This window comes from Toxorhynchites rutilus, chromosome 1 (assembly GCF_029784135.1).
Source record: "Toxorhynchites rutilus septentrionalis strain SRP chromosome 1, ASM2978413v1, whole genome shotgun sequence".
Lineage (NCBI taxonomy): Eukaryota > Metazoa > Arthropoda > Insecta > Diptera > Culicidae > Toxorhynchites > Toxorhynchites rutilus.
The window spans coordinates 28,815,343-28,835,745 of NC_073744.1; the positions used below are offsets into that span (position 1 = coordinate 28,815,343).

The 20,403-nt window shown below is 40.1% G+C and overlaps 1 pseudogene; it reads left to right on the forward strand.

Moving 5' to 3' along the window:
• Positions 1-9,349: 9,349 nt before the first annotated feature.
• LOC129780124 (DNA damage-binding protein 1-like) lies at positions 9,350-11,297 on the forward strand (annotated as a pseudogene).
• Positions 11,298-20,403: the final 9,106 nt, after the last annotated feature.

Below are 20,403 nucleotides of genomic sequence, written 5' to 3' on the forward strand. Positions count from 1 at the left end.
TACATGTATTGGGGAGTAGAACATATTATGTTATCTTTCAGCTCATTTAATGTAATAAATCGGGATGCCAGAACATGTGCTAAAAATTAACTTTATCAGCATACCGAAAGCCGGAACAAAATTATATTCTATGTTCTGGAGTCTACGTTCATCTATTGTTGACAAATCATAGAATAAAGTTCATTCGTATGTTTTGCAACGGAACAGAATTTCACTCTTTGTGGTTGTTTTCTGCTCTCAGCCACCACAGCAAAAACTATGCTAATCTTATATTTTACTCAACTACGCATCAGTTTATGCTTTTCCTAAACGAAGCTTGATGTCACGAATCAATACGGTGCTTCTATGAGTAATAGATAACGACAGTATCAGTATCAAACAAAGTAGTCACCCACACAATACAACGCACAGTGGGTTGAATGCATAGGAATGTGGGACAAAAAACATAACAGCAAAATTTAGCTATTGTAACACTTTGGTGTGATGGAATATATTGTTCATAGGTTCACTTCACTACTGTTTGCATAAAAGGCCCATGTTATTTGAATAATCGCATAAGTGTCTCAAGCGACAAACATTTATTTTATACAAAAACATCACATTCAAACGCGTTGTTAAGTTTTTTTTATCTGTATTATAGTGACTTTCAACTCATTTGGCTGGTTCGTCAATTTTTACTTCCATTTTTGGAAGAATGTCGGGAGTGAGAATTGAACTCCTGACCTTTAGCGTGAGAGGCATGAATGTTACCACTACGCCATATATGGTTCACAAAAAATAATGAAAAAATATTTATTTTTCATAATCTTGCATGTACCATTGCTTTTCCAAAGAAAAATAATTCTGACCAGTACGGCACCCATGCCTAAATTTAATACAAAAGTTAAAAAAAGTGTTAATTAAATTAATAATTAATGTTCAACAGTCTGAAACAACTAAAAGTCCGATCAATGAGTTTAAAAAAGAGATAGTCATTGACCTCACCGACCAGTAGAAAATACTTCGATATAACGTACACATATTCAAATTACAAAGGAATATTTTTTTGATTTTCTTTTTTATTGAAAAAACAATAAATTTTTCGCAACTCATGTCCAATCACTATTCATTAGATGCACAACTCTTCCGTTTCAATCTTGCCAGCAGCAATCTCTGCGTTTGTGGCCAAGGTTATCACGACATCGAGCACGTTGTTTGGTCGTGCGAGATGGATCTGGTCGCCAGATCGAATTTAGAAAACTCTCGTCGGGCCCAAGGAAGACAGCCCAATGTACCGGTGAGAGATGTGTTGGCTCGGTTAGACCTTGATTACATGTCCCATGTATATGTTTTCCTTAAAGCTATCGATCTTCGTGTGTGATTGCCCCTACATCCTTATACCCTTCTTCCCTTCCTTTGCGGGTAATTCGCCCCCTTGCTATAAACAGTAGAATAAGTTGAAACATAAATACACTGTAGATATACGAATAGATTTAAGAATTGAGTGTTTATCAACATTGTTACAATTTCCTTATATCCCATCCTTCTCTTGAAAATATGTCACCCTTCTAAACTCGAGTACACCGCGAGTAATCGGTTTTCCACCTTACTAACCATAGATGTAAGAAAATTGTTTATATATATAGTTTTAAAATTATATTTAAAAATTCGGCTCCTTTAAACTTTAAACTTTAAACTGAGCCTGTAAAAATAAACGGATTAATAATAAAACAAAATTATTTGTATTTTGATACTAAAGCTCGTTTTGTACCTTTAACCAATCCCGGAATACAACTGCTTTGTGATTTCAGATTCTAAATGAATCAAACTTTAATCAACAGTACGAAGGGAAACATCATCAGAAAGGTTGGCTTCGTCTTTTAGTTGAATTTATTTATTAACCTTACCTAAACAGCTTTATTATGCTTCGATACGACGTACGATTTTGAAAGTAAAATGTACGTTATATCGAAGTTACCATGTATAGTTAACGAGCTATACTATACATTCCAACACGGAAATTGCAAATAAACAACAATGATTTTAGGTGCATAATGGCCATCGCAATAAAGGGGGTCGGGTAAGGTCCCCCTTCCCCTGCGCATGCAAATATAAAAAAATGGCAATAATTTTTATCTTGTGTGAAACGTAACACTTCCCCTATGTGTCGTGACGAACAATATAAAACCGTCTTTGGACCTTTGCTTGCCTGCAATCAGGGCTCGGCAAAGTCATATTCAACTGAGGATAGTCAAGGGACCATGAAGAAATTCGCCTTCATATTCAATTGGAAATGAGTTTTGGCTTCTTCCAGCAGTTTCTCCGTCAACACGACTCAACAGTCACTCGGGCGTTTAGTTGCTATCTCACTCTACGACTCGACTATCTCAATTCATTCTTCCCCGTCAAATGGACTTCAATGCATATTGAAGCGACTCCCTCCAAAGTGAATTCGTTTCTCTCTCTCATGTATCCCGTATGCATGTATCGATGTTTGAGTTCAGTATATGGACGTCAGGCTGTCAGGCTGAATGAAGAGGAAGATTTGTATTCATTAGCCACATCAATTAGAATAACCATTGAATAGAACGGTTCATTAGTCATCCTCGCTCTCAACGCTCGTTAATTCATTTTCTAGTCAATTCAAATCATGTGGACGGCGAATGCCGGAGTAGCCCCAGTCGAAGCAAAGTTACTGAGAGGAGAGTCGGTTTTTATTTTTCATCTTCGATGATTTCGGGCACTGTCTACAATATTGTCGCGTACTTGCATGTTTTCGAGTTTATAGATCCGCGTCTCCATGAGTCGGTTTCATGGAGACGCATTATTTTTTCAAACTAACTTCGACATGATAACAAAACACATCCTTTCAAATTTGAATGAATTGCTTTGTGTTGACCGATTATTCAATTATTTTACGAACTGAGCAGAAAACATATTCGATAAATGCATTTCTCTTTGCTCGCTAACAAGCTTTCTAATAATAACTGTTCTCTTTCGATAATTTGATAATTTTCATCATCTCTATTTTCGAATCATATTTAGGCCAATCTCCTGCAGCGATCTCGAACCGCCGCTCCAATCATTCCTGTTCTGCTTCAAGTCACGAGCGTGGAATATATATGAGTATTATTTATTTCGTTTTTATTATCTACCGGATCCCTGCAACCTGTTCTCCCCCATTACGCTTCGTAAAGGCGCTCGATTCATAACGCATTTTTATCTGTTGCACGCAGCTTACGGTTTAATGGGTTTGGATTTTCCGGGGCATAAACGGGACCAGCGACAAAAACAAGCGCCCAAAGTGTGCCACGTTCCGGCAATCGATCTGATGCCACGTCGAATCACGAAATTCCATCCCCTGCGAACGGTCGGCTCTGGAAGGGGGTTCTGCGGCAAGGGTTATTCCACGGTCGGGTGAATTCGTCGTGATGCAGATTTTTTACGGAAACTGGACGGTGACAAGTTTGATTTGATTCCATTAGTAACGGAATTAGGGGTTTTGCCGGAAGCTTATTCAATCTGTTAAGCGTGGAAGAAGCATTTATTAATTTCCATGAAGCACAGTTTTCACCGTTTTAAAGGTTCCATTATTAAAAGCCTTCATTGTATTATTTGGGAGCAACTTGAGGGAGCGCAAATAAAGCTCTACCAGGACCTGGGAAGTAAATTTCCATTTCCATGTAAAACTTATCTCCAAAACCACGAAAGTCTTTCGAATGTTGCTTACCGAACTTTACTTGGTTTATCCGTTCTCCGTATTCGGCAGCGTGTCCATCCAACCGGGCAACAATTGGCCAACGGGTGGAAAATTATTCCAAATTTTGAGTTCTCTCATCAGGAATCAAAAGTTTCGGTGGGAATTCTGCCACCAATTTTCCCGCGCTCATCAGCAGGTATTACTTTTGACTTTATTTGTTGTATACATTTTTCCTGTGAACATTTCTGGCAGGATAAATTCGTGGTGAGAAGATTCCGTCACAAAGAACTCTGTATATCGAACTCCGGAATGCAATATGTGGATCGGAAAGTTGACGCGACAAAATTTATATGGAAGATTCGCCGCCGAAAACCGAAAACTTGATTCTTTCCTTCTATCCAGAAGAAGTATGAAACTGAACATTAACAAAGCTTGGGAACTACGTCAACAACCAATCCACAACACAATGGAATAAAATCCTGCATTCAACCTGCCAATTTCCAGACAATCACTGACAGTACTCCCATCCCGCAAATTGTCTATTGAAAACCTCACTTTACGTTAGTGTCGGTTCTTCCGCGCCAGCAATATGCAAATGTTTGGTTCTATTGAACATTCACCGGGGGGAAAAAACGGCGGGAAATCATCCACTCAATGCGCCGGGGGAGGGTAAGAACTCCTGCGTTGCCCCGTCACAGATCTGACACTCTCTGTCAGAGGATTTGATTGTCAGCAGCCGACGTCTTCTCGAGACGGGCCACACAGCACTAATGCTTCCTAAGCTCTATCCCGGCAGAGAGCTGTCATCAAGAAGAATGATTCCCGGGGCCGCCGCCGCCGCTGAAGATATGCTCCACCGTTAACTGCGGTGTGAGGCCACAATGACGGAGAAGGAGGGGGAGCACCGAAAACGGAGTCCTAACGAAGAAGGAAGGTAATGACGATAAAAATTTAACATGCACATAAAAGCTCCCATTAAATGTTAATGCTTTATATTTCGTTCGGATGGAATATTGCGTTCTCTGTTCCTTCTAGGCTGAGGGGGAGTCGAGAGATAAGAAGCGGAGGGTTAAATATAGACTTCTTGAACTGTACGAACCGGTACGAAGCCGGTAACCCGCTGGTTTTCCCCAAACTTGGGCTATTTATTCAATATACATGTTTGATGTGGAAAAGTGACAGCTGTAATCAATTCTTTCAGCTGTGTGTCGCTTTGTACTGGACGTGACTGTTGACATTGAACGCGACAGCCAACATGACAGATGATTGCGACGAGAACAGAACTGAGCTTTTTTAAACGCCATTTCAGACAGAACTTTTTTTTGTGAAGACAATAATCTCGTCGAAAGTGTTATTGTTTCAGAGTACGGCAGCAGATGGATTTTCGGAACCCTGAACAGGCTGTTTATTCTCATTTGAGTTGTTGGGTTTTCCCTGCAGGTTAAACAATTCAGTGATTAGTTTCTTCATTCAAACTAAACGCAGTTTAGTTTTCTCTACTTCTATACTTTTCTCGACTTATCGAGTTTGTACTGTTCTATATTGCGTTGTTGGCCGTTTTCTACCAAATATTAGGTTGGGGGAAAAAATCTATTATTTCGAATGTCGATAAAATCACTCAAATAATCGAAGATCGACCATAAAACAGTTTTAAGTTATTTGCGCGAATGTGGCTCGGTTAGACCTTGATTACATGTCCCATATATATGTTTTCCTTAAAGCTATAGATCTTCGTGTGTGATTGTCCCTACATCCTTATACCCTCCTTTCCTTCCTTTGCGGGTAATTCGTCCCCTTGCTATAAATAGTAGAATAAGTTGAAATGTAAACACACTATAGATATACGAATAGATTTATGAAATGAGTGTTCATCAACATTGTTACAATTTCCTTATATCCCATCCTAAAAATATGTCACCCTCTTAAACTCGAGTACACCGCGAGTAATCGGTTTTCCACCTTACTAACCATAGATGTAAGAAAATTGTTTATATATATATATATAGTTTTAAAATTATATTTAAGAATTCGGCTCCTTTGAACTTAAGTAACTGAGCCTGTAAAAACAAACGAATTAATAAAAAAAAAAAACTTCTGTTCTGTTTTGATTTGAGATTCGCAGTCTTCAAGTTTTCAAGTGAATCATAAGGTGTTTTTTAAATTAACGCAAATGCACTCGCGTGTCGCGACTTATTGTGCTATTCACCAAGATCTGAAGGGACGACACATCAAAACTCACGAAATAAATTTGAAGGATAGAACTTTCTGAAAATCGCCTGGAAACAGTATAACGTTGAGATAGAAGCAACGATGTTGATCCCGATGCCAACTCCACTTGGAGGACTAATTGTTATTGGATAAGAATCGGTAGTCTTTCTCGTTTGATCTATGACAGCGCGGTTCGCGCTCAAACGAAACCCATCCCAGGTTCCACCATTTCCCGAAGGCCTCCCAATCTATGGTGGGATAGCCAATGTTCCAAGCTTTATGTAGAAAAATCGAATGCATTTAAAGCTTTTCGGAAACGTGGAACCCCTGAAAATTTTCAAACGTATTTAGCCCTTGAAGATCAATTTAAAAACTTAATCAAAGGGAAAAACGTGCTTATTGGCGAAATTTCGTGGGAGGTTTGTCACGAGAAACGTCAATGAAAAAATTATGGAAAGTGGCTCGAAACATGAGAAATCGCTCTTCAACGAATGAAAGCGAAGAATATTCACATCGATGGATTTTTAATTTTGCACGGAAGGTTTGTCCTGATTCCGCTCCCGTGCAAAAAATTGTTCGAGATATACCACAAGGTAGGTGCGATCTTGATTCCGAGTTTTCGATGGTAGAATTCTCTCTTGCTCTGCTCTCATGTAACAATTCTGCTCCGGGATCGGATAGAATTAAGTTCAACTTGCTGAAAAACCTCCCTGATGTGGCGAAACATCGCTTGTTGAATTTATTCAATCGGTTTCTGGAGAATAATATTGTTCCAGATGATTGGAGACAAGTACGAGTTATAGCTATTCAAAAACCCGGAAAACCCGCGTCCGACTTCAATTCGTACCGCCCAATAGCAATGCTGTCTTGTATACGGAAATTGTTGGAGAAAATGATCTTGTTTCGCCTTGATTGATGGGTTGAAACGAATGGCCTACTCTCAGATACACAATATGGGTTCCGCAGGGGCAAGGGGACGAATGATTGTCTTGCGTTGCTTTCTTCGGAAATTCAAATGGCTTACGCCGAAAAAAACAAATGGCTTCAGTATTCTTGGACATAAAGGGGGCCTTCGATTCTGTTTCAATAGAGGTTTTGTCGGACAAATTACACTCTCGGGATCTGCCGCCTCTATTGAATAATATGTTATATAACTTGCTTTGTGAGAAACATTTGAACTTTTCTCACGGAGATTCGGCAGTAAGTCGGGTCTCTTACATGGGCCTCCCCCAGGGCTCATGTTTAAGCCCCCTTTTGTACAACTTCTATGTAAGCGACATCGACAATTGCCTTACACAAAATTGCAGCCTAAGACAACTTGCAGATGATGGAGTGGTGTCTGTCGTAGGACCAAACGAATCCGACCTGCAAGGACCCTTACAAGATACTTTGAACAATTTTTCAACCTGGGCCATTGGGCTAGGGATCGAATTCTCCACGGAGAAAACAGAGATGGTGGTTTTTTCTAGGAAGCATAGACCAGCAAAACCAAAGCTTCAACTTTTGGGTAAACCGATCACTCATGCTATGTCATTCAAGTATCTTGGGGTCTGGTTCGACTTCAAATGTACTTGGGGGGCCCATATTAGGTATCTGAGTAAAAAATGCCAACAAAGAATAAACTTTCTCCGTACAATTACCGGCACCTGGTGGGGAGCCCACCCAGAAGATCTTATAATGTTGTATCGAACAACTATTCTCTCAGTGATGGAGTATGGCAGTTTCTGTTTTCAATCAGCTGCCAAAACACACCTCATTAAACTCGAGCGAATTCAGTATCTTTGTCTCCGTATCGCGTTGGGATGTATGCCCTCAACGCATACCATGAGTCTCGAGGTTTTGGCAGGCCTACTCCCACTAAAAGATCGCTTCAATTTATTATCTCTTCGGTTCCTCATCCGGTATAAGGTTATGAACCCATTGGTGATCGGAAATTTTGAGCAGCTGATCGAGCTAAATTTTCACTCCGGATTCATGAGTTCATATCATGAATTCATCTCCATGCAGGTTGATCCTTCTTCGTATATTCCCAACCGTGTTTGTTTCCCTGACTACATCAATTCCTCTGTGCATTTTGATCTGTCCATGAAGCAAGATATCCATGGATATTCAGATTACCAACGATCGAGGATCGCTCCAACGATCTTCGATGAAAAGTATGGGGGTATCAATTGCGATAATATGTACTTTACTGATGGGTCCACTATAAACGAGTCCACAGGATTTGAAGTGTTCAACGAATTTTTTAGCACCTCACACAGTCTTCAGAATCCTTGCTCAGTGTATATTGCTGAATTGGCAGCAATTCATTGGGCGCTGGACAGCGTCGCCTCACGACCTGTTGAACACTATTACATTGTAACGGATAGTCTTAGCTCTGTCGAAGCTATCCGTTCAGTGAGGCCGGAAAAGCACTCGCCGTACTTCCTTGAGAGAATACGAGAAATTTTGAGTGCTTTATCCAGACGCTGTTATGTCATTACCTTTATCTGGGTCCCTTCACATTGCTCCATTCCGGGTAATGAGAGGGCTGACTCATTAGCAAAGGTAGGTGCAATTGAAGGCGATATTTATCAGCGTCAAATCGCCTTCAATGAATTTTATTCTTTAGTCCGCAAAAATACCATCGCTTACTGGCAACGCAAGTGGAACGAAGATGAATTGGGCCGGTGGTTTCACTCGATTATCCCAAATGTTAGCCTCAAACCGTGGTTCAAAAGTCTGGATTTGAGTCGGGACTTTATTCGCACCTTCTCCCGACTCATGTCCAATCACTGTTCGTTAGATGCACTACTCTTCCGTTTCAATCTTGCCAGCAGCAATCTCTGCGTTTGTGGCCAAGGTTATCACGACATCGAGCACATTGTTTGGTCGTGCGAGGTGTATCTGATCGCCAGATCGAATTTAAAAAACTCCCTTCGGGCCCGAGGAAGACAGCCCAATGTGCCGGTGAGAGATGTGTTGGCTCGGTTAGACCTTGATTACATGTCCCATATATATGTTTTCCTTAAAGCTATAGATCTTCGTGTGTGATTGCCCCTACATCCTTATACCCTCCTTTCCTTCCTTTGCGGGTAATTCGTCCCCTTGCTATAAATAGTAGAATAAGTTGAAATGTAAATACACTATAGATATACGAATAGATTTATAAATTGAGTGTTCATCAACATTGTTACAATTTCCTTATATCCCATCCTTCTCCTAAACATATGTCACCCTTCTAAACTCGAGTACACCGCGAGTAATCGGTTTTCCACCTTACTAACCATAGATGTAAGAAAATTGTTTATATATATAGTTTTAAAATTATATTTAAAGTTCGGCTCCTTTAAACTAAAGTAACTGAGCCTGTAAAAATAAACGAATTAAAAAAAAAAAAAAAAAAAAGAATCGGTAGTATACCACGATGACGATTGAAGCAGGCAAGTTGGTGCACAAAATGTATGGAACGACCAATTGCCCATGTTCACAATAATAACATTATTTTCCCTTAACACTGCCACACTAGATTATGATGTAACATGTCTGAACATCTCTCCCTTGGACGAAAGCTCCAGCCGTTCGGAACTGGTTGCCCTTAATTATTGTGTGTCCTCGGAGACGATTATATGTTTTACTTCGTCATGAAGAAAAATACAGACCAACACACCAAAAAAGTAACGATTGGAACCCAGCCGACAATTCTGAAAACGTACCGGTATTTACCTGTTCGGATCGCCCAAATGTTATTTACAGCTCTAACCACAAGCTAGTTTTCTCGAATGTCAACCTGTAGGAAATAAATCGTATGTGCTCACTTAATGCCGAAGCGTATCAGGACAGTTTGGCTCTTGCAATCAAAAATTCGGTTATTCTTGGTACAATTGATGAGATTTAAAGTTGCACATTCGAACGGTAACATGGTGAGGCGCCACGTCATACCGCATCAGTTTCTCAAGCATTCGATGTTATAACGGTGCGAATGCAACTTCAGGACTCGAGTGGTCTGACTCCTTCGAGACAGAGCGCGTCAACTCAGACGACAAATGTAACTTACTCGAGCAACATGGTACTGCTCAAGCCAGGAGCCAGCAGTGCCGAGTTTGGTCAAAAAGTTGAAATTGCACATCAATTCATGCAAACGGAGTATACTATGTCATTGATTTCGGAGAAGTTGGGTAACGACTCGAATGCATCGTCGTCACAGCACTGGTGTATCAAGCGGAACCGGAACACAAAGTAGGAAGGATTATCATCTATCACTACGCGGATGGAACCCTCACTCAAGTTAGCGAGAAAGGAATCAAGAGTGCGTGCTATTCTTTCATTAAGTTCAATGGCCGTGTATTGGCTAGCATCAATTCAACCGAACGATTGTATGAGTGGACTGATGATAAGGATTTGCGACTTGAATGTAACCATTTCAATAACGTGTTGGATTATATTGTAAAACCAAGGATAAACTAGATTAATGCAATCACTTGGATTCCTCAGAGTAACAGTTTTTTTTAACAGGCGATTTCATTTTGGTTGGTGATTTGATTCGATCTGTCACGCTAGATAATTTTGAGGAGATCGCTCACGACTATCAACCAAATTGGATGCCAGCAGTAGAAATATTAGATGACAATGCCTTCCTCGGGAGGATATCAGAACAATCTATTTGTTTGCTAGTAGTAAATAGGGTTTCCGTAGCTCTGTTTATCATACGAACAATTTTTGTATTAATTTGAAGGGCCACAACAACGGACGACGTACGACAGCAAATGCTCAATTCCATCTCGGTAATATGATGAATATATTCCGCCACGGTTCGCTCGTGATGCAAAACATTGGTGAGCGTACGACGCCGACAACGGGCTGTTTGTTATTTTGGTCAGCTATCGGTCTGGTCACACGAATACCACCTGATTATGAATTATGAATTTCTTCGAAAGATACAAGAAAGTTTGACTGACACAATCAATTCTGTTGGTAAGATTGATTATTCCTATTGGCATAGTTATCATACCGAAATGAAAACGGAACGTTGCGGGGGATTTATTGATGGAGACCTTGTAGAAGCTTTTTAGATTTAAGTCGGGAAAAAATGTACGATGCATTTGTATTGCAGATCGACGTGGATGAAACTGAGAAGGAAGTGGCCGAAGGTGATATAATCAATATTGTAGAAGACCTAACAAGAATACATTAGGATGTCCAGTGTTGATCATTATTATTCAATCGATGCTATCAGTTGTTTTCTGACACAAATGCTGGGAAAGCGAGATAATACACATTTTTCTAACAAAGTTTATTAATAATTCAACTCATTAAGAGAGAGTGATTGACAATAGAACCAGATCGAGCTAAGATCAAGAATTTCAGCATTCCTCGCGAAAAATTATTTCATGTTTGTTGGATAATAAAGAAACACCAGTGAATGTACAAAGTTCGTACAACATCTCGTTATTTTGATTCGAATAGTCATGCACGGCGTATTTCTCAAAACTATTTAAGAGTTTTATCAAAACTTTATTACTTTTTGAATAAGAAGCATGGAATATTCAGGTGTAACGCGACATGCGTAGGGGGATGTTAGTGTTGGTGCTGTAATTGGAGTAATGAAAGATGTTATGATATACAATTTGAATGAAATGTAGTGGTATACCTATAAGGTTGGATATTTCCTAACGTTCACATCTTTCCATCGGACACTACCAAGTGTCAAATCACCTTCTGGAGAAATGTCGGTCCTGTGAATGAACGAATAGGTTAGTTGACTTCGAACTCTTCCGAATGCGATCATATTACTTATTCGACTGCTTCTTTCGATCGTGCTGATCCTGCAGCGGGGTGCGTGCTCCCCAAGCGAACCTACATTAGAACGACCAGCTGTAGCTCTTGCTGCTGTTGGTGCAACTGAAGTTGGTGGTGGTTTCCCACTGAAGCCTGTATGCATTGGAATGGGCGACCATTTGGGCGAATAGGGACCAATACTATCGTGCGGATCCTCCTGGGACCAACGCTTACAATCGAAACTTCCATCGCTTGTGCTGTATCCAGAATCGAAGTGACCTCGTTGGTTCTGGGTACCATCCAACAGCCTTCCGGAGGAATTTTTCGACGAGAGCGCCGACCTCCGTAGTATTAGTAGTAGTCGATTTCTCCTTTTTGGCTGCCGCTGTTTCTAGATACTTGAACACGAGACTCAAGCAAAGCTAGGGGTAAAAGTTTCACATGAGAATAATTGAAACAGTTTTTAGGCAATATATGAGATGCTGACGCTTGCTGGTGGTGAGGTTAAACAACGGCTTTTCCAGAAAATATTTAGCGATTGCAGTCTAAAAAAATAACAAAGAGAAAAGAACGAACATTCGTTCCTATAATTTACAATCGTCTTATACTAATAAACTTGATGGGAGAACCTAACGACAAATCAATCGATGCAATTTTGCAAAACATAAATCAGGCAGTGAGAATTTGTATCAAGATTTCGTTTGCCCAAAAAAATATGACAATGATGAAACGAAGCACGTTATTATAAATAGTAATAAAAGAAAAAGAACAACCACAACATATGAAATTTGATCATGAGGAACGGTAATATATAGTACAAAACAACATTAAATTTGAATGTTGCAAGAGTTAACCATTTCTGCACTGGTAAATGCATTGTAAGAATCCAGTTCTATCGTAACATGTAAGAAGTGATCTGTAGAATTCGATGCTTTCTAAGAACTTCTAGTACTCATGGGACCACCACGTTTCTGTTGACACAATTTTTGCGTGACAAAGAATAGTTGCTCCTGCAGACGGCTTTGCAGAGAAATATGTACCATTAGGATATTTGTCACCGGCCGGTTAGCAGTTTGACTAAGAACCAAAAGACTTCGCTGAATGTTTAGACAAATCGATTGTACGAATTGCTGCACGGCTGCATTTGGTTCACCGTTGTTAATCACAGCGGCAGCAATTCGACTGTTCTGATCACAAAGCACCTTGCGTTGCTCCTGCAGTTTTTCTACGGAGCAAAGCGTTCTGCATTATGGATTGGGTATGGAACTGAAGCTCACGTTGGGATGGATAGTGCGGCTGTTGGGTTGATTGTTGCTGTTGTTGCATTTGTGGTGGATCAGTTGCATTCTCAACGTTTTTTTTTTCCAAAATATATTTTTTATTAAGGCACATGTGGCGTTAGCCTGACGGGGCCGGGAGTCCAATATTTTGACAATTTTTGTCTTACAACTATGTTAGTAATATGTAACCGATTACTCGCGGTTGGCTCGAGGTTAGTATTACAAGTGTTCTCATAATCGGTATGTTGCAGTCTTCGATGCTCTATATGTGTGCCCGACACGGGCTACTTCCTATTGGGATGCAGCTGACCATTAATCAGCAACGCTCCCTAGTCTGTACCCCATATCTAGCGTGGTGCGTCTTTCTCGACTCGAGGAATCCAGGATAGAATGGTCACTAGTCGGCGCAATCATCAGTTCGTGTAGAGTTGTCATGAGCGGTACAACCTTTGGCTCTTGTTGAATGATCAGTGGACTGCACAACCTTTGGCCCGTGCATCTGTAAAGAGTGTGTGTATGTATTGCCGCGACTAAGTAAAAGTTTATCGATCGGATAGGAGGGATATGAAACGGGGACACAACGAAGGAAACATCATTAAACGTTGACATCGGCGTTTCTGAGGAACAGGTATAGATGAAGCAGAAGATCAGGATCCCGGCTACCTAAGATATCCCGGACGGGGATATCCGATTGTCTGCCTTGTGCTCTCAGTGCTCTAGTGAGCTGAGAGCGAGCAGCATGGAACCGGATACACGACCAGACAACATGCTCGATGTCGTGGTAGCCATCGCCACAATCACAAAGATTGTTTGCTGCGAGCCCAATGCGATAGAGATGCGCGTTTAGGTTGTAGTGATTGGACATAAGCCGAGATATCATGCGAATGAAATCACGACCTACATTCAATCCCTTGAACCATGCACTCGTCGAGACCTTAGGGATAATCGTGTGTAACCAACGACCGAACTCATCTTCACTCCACATGCGCTGCCAACTAACGAGTGTGTCCTGACGAGGAATGTGAAAATATTCATTATAGGCAATTTGCCTTTCAAAAAGTGTGCCTTCTGAAGCGCCCACCTTAGCTAGCGAGTCCGCTTTCTCATTCCCCGGAATCGAGCAATGAGAGGGAACCCATGCTAAGGTAATCTTGAATAATTTTTCGACCAAAACACTCAATAGATGTCTTATTCTTGTTAGGAAATAAGATGAGCGTTTATCAACTTTCATTGAGCGGATTGCCTCTATTGAGCTGAGACTGTCTGAAAAAATAAAATAATGGTCGATGGGCAGTGTTTCAATGATCCCTAGAGCATAGTATATCGCACCCATTTCTGCGACATACACGGAACAAGGATCTTTGAGTTTGAAAGAGGCACTGGAATTTTCATTGAAGATGCCGAAGCCAGTGGACCCGTTTATGTATGAACCGTCAGTAAAGAACATTTTATCAGATCCAACTTTCCCATATTTTTCCGAAAATATCGACGGAATAACATTGGAGCGTAGGTGATCTGGTATTCCATGGATTTTTTGTCGCATGGACAGATCAAAAATGACAGAGGAATTGCAAAAGTGTGGGAAGCAAACTTGGTTGGAGATGCCTGGTGAAGGGTGCACGTCGTGGGTAAGGTACTCATGGTATAAAGACATAAAACTTGACTGAGGAGTCAGTTGGAGTAGATTTTCGAAGTTATCAATCACCAATGGATTCATGATCTTGCAACGGATGAGAAATCTGTAGGATAATTCTGTGAACCGAAGAGTAAGCGGGGGTACTCCTGCCAAAACTTCGAGACTCATCGTATGTGTCGAATGCAAACACCCCATGGCTATACGCAAGCAACGATATTGTATCCTCTCCAGCTTGAGAATATGAATCCTGGCAGCTGATCGGAAGCAAAAACTGCCATATTCTAACACTGACAATATCGTTGTTTTGTACAACTGAATGAGGTCTCCTGGATGGGCACCCCACCATGTTCCGGTTATTGTTTGGAGAAAATTGATTCTTTGCTGGCATTTCTGTTTCAAATACGCAATGTGTCTCCCCCAGGTACATTTAGAATCAAAATATACATCCAGGTATTTGAAAAACATAGAGTGTTGGATCGTTTTGCCGGATAGGTAAAGCTGGAATTGGGCGGGTTCGTGCTTCCTAGAAAAAACGACCATTTCAGTTTTCTCCGTAGAGAATTCGATACCCAGCTTGAGGGCCCACGTGAACAGATTGTTCAGGGTATCTTGCAACGACTTTTGCAGAGCGACGGGATTAGTACCCGTGATGGAAATAACTCCATCGTCTGCAAGTTGTCTCAGCGTGCAGTCTCTAGTTAGACAATCATCCATATCATTGACGTAAAAACTGTACAAGAGGGGGCTTAGGCAGGAGCCTTGCGGTAGGCCCATAAAACTGTAACGAGAAGATTTTGAGTTGCCATGAGAGAAATTCATGTGCTTTTCTGACAGTAAATTGTACAGGAAATTATTCAGAATTGGTGAAAGTCCACGATTATGAAGCTTCTCTGAGAGAATTTCCATGGAAACTGAATCAAATGCCCCTTTGATATCAAGAAAAACGGAAGCCATTTGTTCTTTGCGAGCAAATGCGATTTGGATTTCAGAAGATAGCAGCGCGAGACAATCATTCGTCCCTTTACCTCGGCGGAAGCCAAACTGCGTATTTGATAGCAAATTGTTTGTTTCGACCCACTTGTCCAAACGAAGTAGAATCATTTTCTCTAACAATTTACGAATAACATTGCAATCGGCCTATACGAGTTGTGATCGCAAGCCGGCTTGTTGGGTTTCCGTATGGCTATCACTCTCACTTGTCTCCAGTCATGCGGGACAATATTCAGCTCCAGAAACTTGTTGAACAAGTTCAGCAAACGCTGTTTTGCCAAGTCGGGAAGATTCTTCAACAAGTTGAATTCTACCATCGAAAAATTCTCATAATCGCATTGGAGCGGAATAATCGCATTGGAGCGGGATTCTCAACGTTGTTTTTCATGAGCAATCGGCGTAAAATATCGGTCTGTTAGTTTTTGTGCTGAAAATTTGCATTAAAAATTGTTGCTGAGCAATCATATTACTGTTGACTTGATTTTGTGCTAGCATGTCGACTAATCGAAAGATACCTCAATCAACGCCTTATCTTCATCGAATCCACAAAGTTTGATTGTGTCCAGGCGAGAGGTAGGTCCTGCCGAAACCCATTCTGGCTCTTCCTCGTTTGCTGTATCTTGTTGTCACGGTAACATGTTGGTTCCGGTTGCGGTAACATGTTGGTTCCGGTTGCTGAACTTGTAATTGCGACAAAACCTTGCTGCAAAATTTGACACAATAGGGTCATCTGCTGCTACAGGACGGCGGTTGCAGAGCAGGAATTTTCTCAATGCTAACAGCTGACTGGTCCATAGAGAATAGAGCGGACACACTGGTTGCATGTCCGATAGTATGATAGCCGGCAATCTGTAATTTAGAACAGCCGGATCTTATTCCTCTAGCGGAAGATTATCTGCATTCTACAATTTATAACAATTATATTATTGAGAGTACAAATCTTCCGGACATGTTTTAAGAAATCTCACCTGCTTTATACTTCGTTTTTATTAAGCCGCACTAATCAAAACTACAAACTCGAACTCGAACGTTCAGATAACTCTGTATCATAAATTAAACACGTTCAATACGTAAACACCTCCTGACTGTCAACGATGTCGATAATGTAGTACACCAATAACTTGATCTAGTACGACTGTAAATTGAAAATACGACGAATGGCTCGTACGAAAACAAGGATGGGATTTGCGTACGTATCCTATTTGTTCGAAAACTATGATAAGGGTGACAACCTTCCTCTGCTACCACAATTATTGCACAGTCATTTCTTGGTGGATTTACGAGATTTTTGCATCAATCGATTTGAGCACTCCATAGAAATTCATTACAATGAATAAAATCATATAAATTGTGTTTCAAAAAATGTTTCTTTGATGCCAAATGTCTTGAAATTGCATGAAACGTCGAGATCAACTGTCATCTCACAAAAAAATTTTTTTTGTCAAAAATCGACACACTTGGACTTAGTTTTTTTCGGAATATGAGGCAAAACGTATAGTTTAGGGTGCGAATGAAAATGATCATCTCGATTTTTCAAAAGAATCTGAAACTATTGAGAACGAGACCAAATGGTCCAAACCCCCTAAGGAGAATGGTTGTAATAGCTGTTATCCATGGTTATTATGATTCCTACTTCCCCCCACCAACAACTATCCCTTCCTTGATAAAAGCTTAGAAACCACGCTATAGAGGCGACCCTTCTGGTCTTCGGGCGGCGAATATCATACTAACATTCCTTCCCTTCTCCTGGTGACTGTAAGGAAGCGGCCGGCGTCGTTATTGACTATTCAAAGTTTGAATTACCGAAATTTGTACAATGAGAACGGTTTGCTGCTCCCAAGCGCCACGTCTACGTCTATGTCTACTACGTCTTTCATGAAGGATGCCAAATCAGAAAACAGGTCATGCTTTTGTGAAATAAAGTTAACGTTAATAACTATTTTCATTATGAACGAATTCTCATGATTTGCATACCAATCGAATCGGAAATTCTCTAAGATTTGTTTGATATGCTATACATCACAATTCATATAAACAAGGAGGGGAGATAGCGGGATAGAATTATTGGTGCTTGGGCATTAGTAATGAATCTCTGCTGCTGTAAATATTCAATCTTTTTCCAAGCAGTTCACATTGTTTGTTTCCCGTCATCATAAAGTCTATATTGGTGCCTTTGACATTACATCAATGTATTGAACTGACGCTATGGTGAAGCAGGCGTAAAGGTTGTGCGCCAAAACAATATTTGGGGATTACTATTCTCACATTCCATTCGCTCCCCTCCTAAAAGTCTGTTCGAGTTGCTGCTGATTCTACCGATGCTGCTGATGCTGCCTTTGCCGTTGCCGCTGTTGCTGACTGTGGATGGTACTTTTACCTGGCTGCTGTTGATTCTGGAATATAATCTGTACTGTTTACTGTATGTGCCACATTATTAGAAAAAAAAATGAATTATGTAAATAGTGTTTTCGAAAGAATGCTCATATATTATCCTCTCTTTATTGCTGTGTCCTTTCCTTATTTACGTAATGGCTAGTGATTCCAGTTTTTACACCTCAACGAATTTGTGCGTTCCTGGGACCGTAATGAAATCCGCCTTATACAATGGAAAGCTTTCGATATGTTCTGTAAATAGTCAAAGTATTTGTGCTCGTAGGCTGTGCAACATTGAAGAATTGCGTTAGATCGTGGCAGTTAGTAATGTTGATATAATATGCGTGAGTGAAACATGATTAAGCGAAAGTATCAATGACTCCATTGTAACTATCAATGGTTATGGTATTGTTCGAAATGATCGTGTTGGACGAAATAGGAGAACGAAATATGTTTCTATTTAAAGAATGGTCTCGTCTTAAATGTTATTTCAAAATCGAATAATGATACAGGAGTAACTGGTACAGAGCTCATAACAATAGAGATTATTGTACAAAATGAGCAACTAATGATTACAAATAGGTCTGGTGTTTATTAAAATAAACATGTAAAAGTATTTTGTATTCGTTAGTAGCTTTGCATTTGTATATTTTTGTGAATACTGTATGTTTCTGTAAATATTTGGATAGGTGTGTGTTTATGTATGTCTGTATATGTTAAAATAAAAAAAAAACTCGCGACGCGATAAGCCAAAAATACATTGTCAGTTCATTATATTATCAAGAAATTTTCCCGGTATCCTTCTCAGGTTGGCTGTAAATATCCATGGCCATGAATGTCAAATATGAAATAGTTCGCGACTTAATAAATTCCGAAGTATATCGATGAGTAGTCATATTTCCTGTTTTTTTTTCGGTATCCTTCTTAGGATGCATACGGATATTCTCCGCCGTCAGGTGCTCAAATATGTTGAAAGTGAAATAGTTTGCGACATGATAACCCACGCAATTCATCGACGATATATTATATTATAAAATGTTTTCCCGGTATCCTTCTCAGGATGTCTATAGATTCAAATGAGTTGAAATGAAATTGTTCGCAGCACGATAAATCACTATCCTTCCCGCGAGAACTCGCGTTTAAAAAAATCACATCACTCACCGCAGTGAATCCTGATTCTTAAACCTCCCCACTAACAACTATCCCTTCCATGATAAACGCTAGGGAACCACGCTATAGAGACGACTCTGCTGACTGTAAGGACGTGGCCGGCGTCGTTTTTGACTATTTAAAGCTCGAATCACCGAAAATTGCACAACGAGAATGAAATTTGGTTGGTTCAGGTCAATCACGGGAAGCAACTACGAATTGTACAGTCTACCCAAGCTCAAGTTCAAGATGAAAATGAGCAACTAATGATTAGAACTTTACACAACCCTCCAGAAATGGACTGTTCTGATAGCGCTTTGAGGCCGATGTCCGATCGATCTGAAACAAAATGTACATGGTCGGTTTTTGAAATTCGATGATGATTTTTTTCCATACATCCATCGCCACCCTAACCAGCACACTACGTGACACATAAGGTATTAGGATCGCAAAAAATCTGCTAAATATTTATTTTTGATGTACGTACACAAACTTTTTTGTACACTGAGCGTAATAAAAATAACAGCTCCTTGTTTTTACATTATTTTACAATATTCTGGTTTACGATTCTAGTTTCTTATATCTAATCAGCTGTTCACGATTTCCCAAATTTTCGAACCGTTATGGGGATTATTTTGTGAAACACAAACATTTTCATCTGATATATCATTAAAAAAAACAGTGCGAAATGAAAATAGCACCATTTGAAACAAATCACCTTGGTACTCATTTGACTGCTTTTTGTTTCGATTTTCACAACAATAGAATTTTAGTCAAAGTGTATTCACTGGAGGGTGAGATCGTTTTTTCCCAGCGCGATTTGATCAGTATGGGTCGGTTGTTGGAAGTTATCTGAAAAATGGCGATAAACTATGAACTGACTCAAAATGGAAGAAATGACAAGTATGAACAGGGCGCATCGGAAAATTTTCTAAAAAAAATTGCTTCTAACTACAATAGTGGGGGGGGGGGGTGTCGGGTTTACCCTGATCTCCCCTACACATTATTTTGTTTTTTAGGAGTTTCGCTCAAAAGTAACGAAATGTTAGAAACGGATGATTCGGCAAAATGGACAAAACAGTTTATTTTACACTCTAATTTGGGAAAATGCACCTTAAGGACAAAACAAGGGATACGAGTCTAAATTTCTCCGATAAGGAATAAATACAGAGGTTTGGAGTAAAATCGTAGCAAATCCTTCTTCAGGGTATTTTTGTACAACGTCTGTGATAGGAAATCACATGGAAAAAAAATATTGCAATAAAATTGTTCTGCCCGACAAACCCGCATATATTTCCAGAAGGACGACAAATTGCGGTTTCTACTTAATG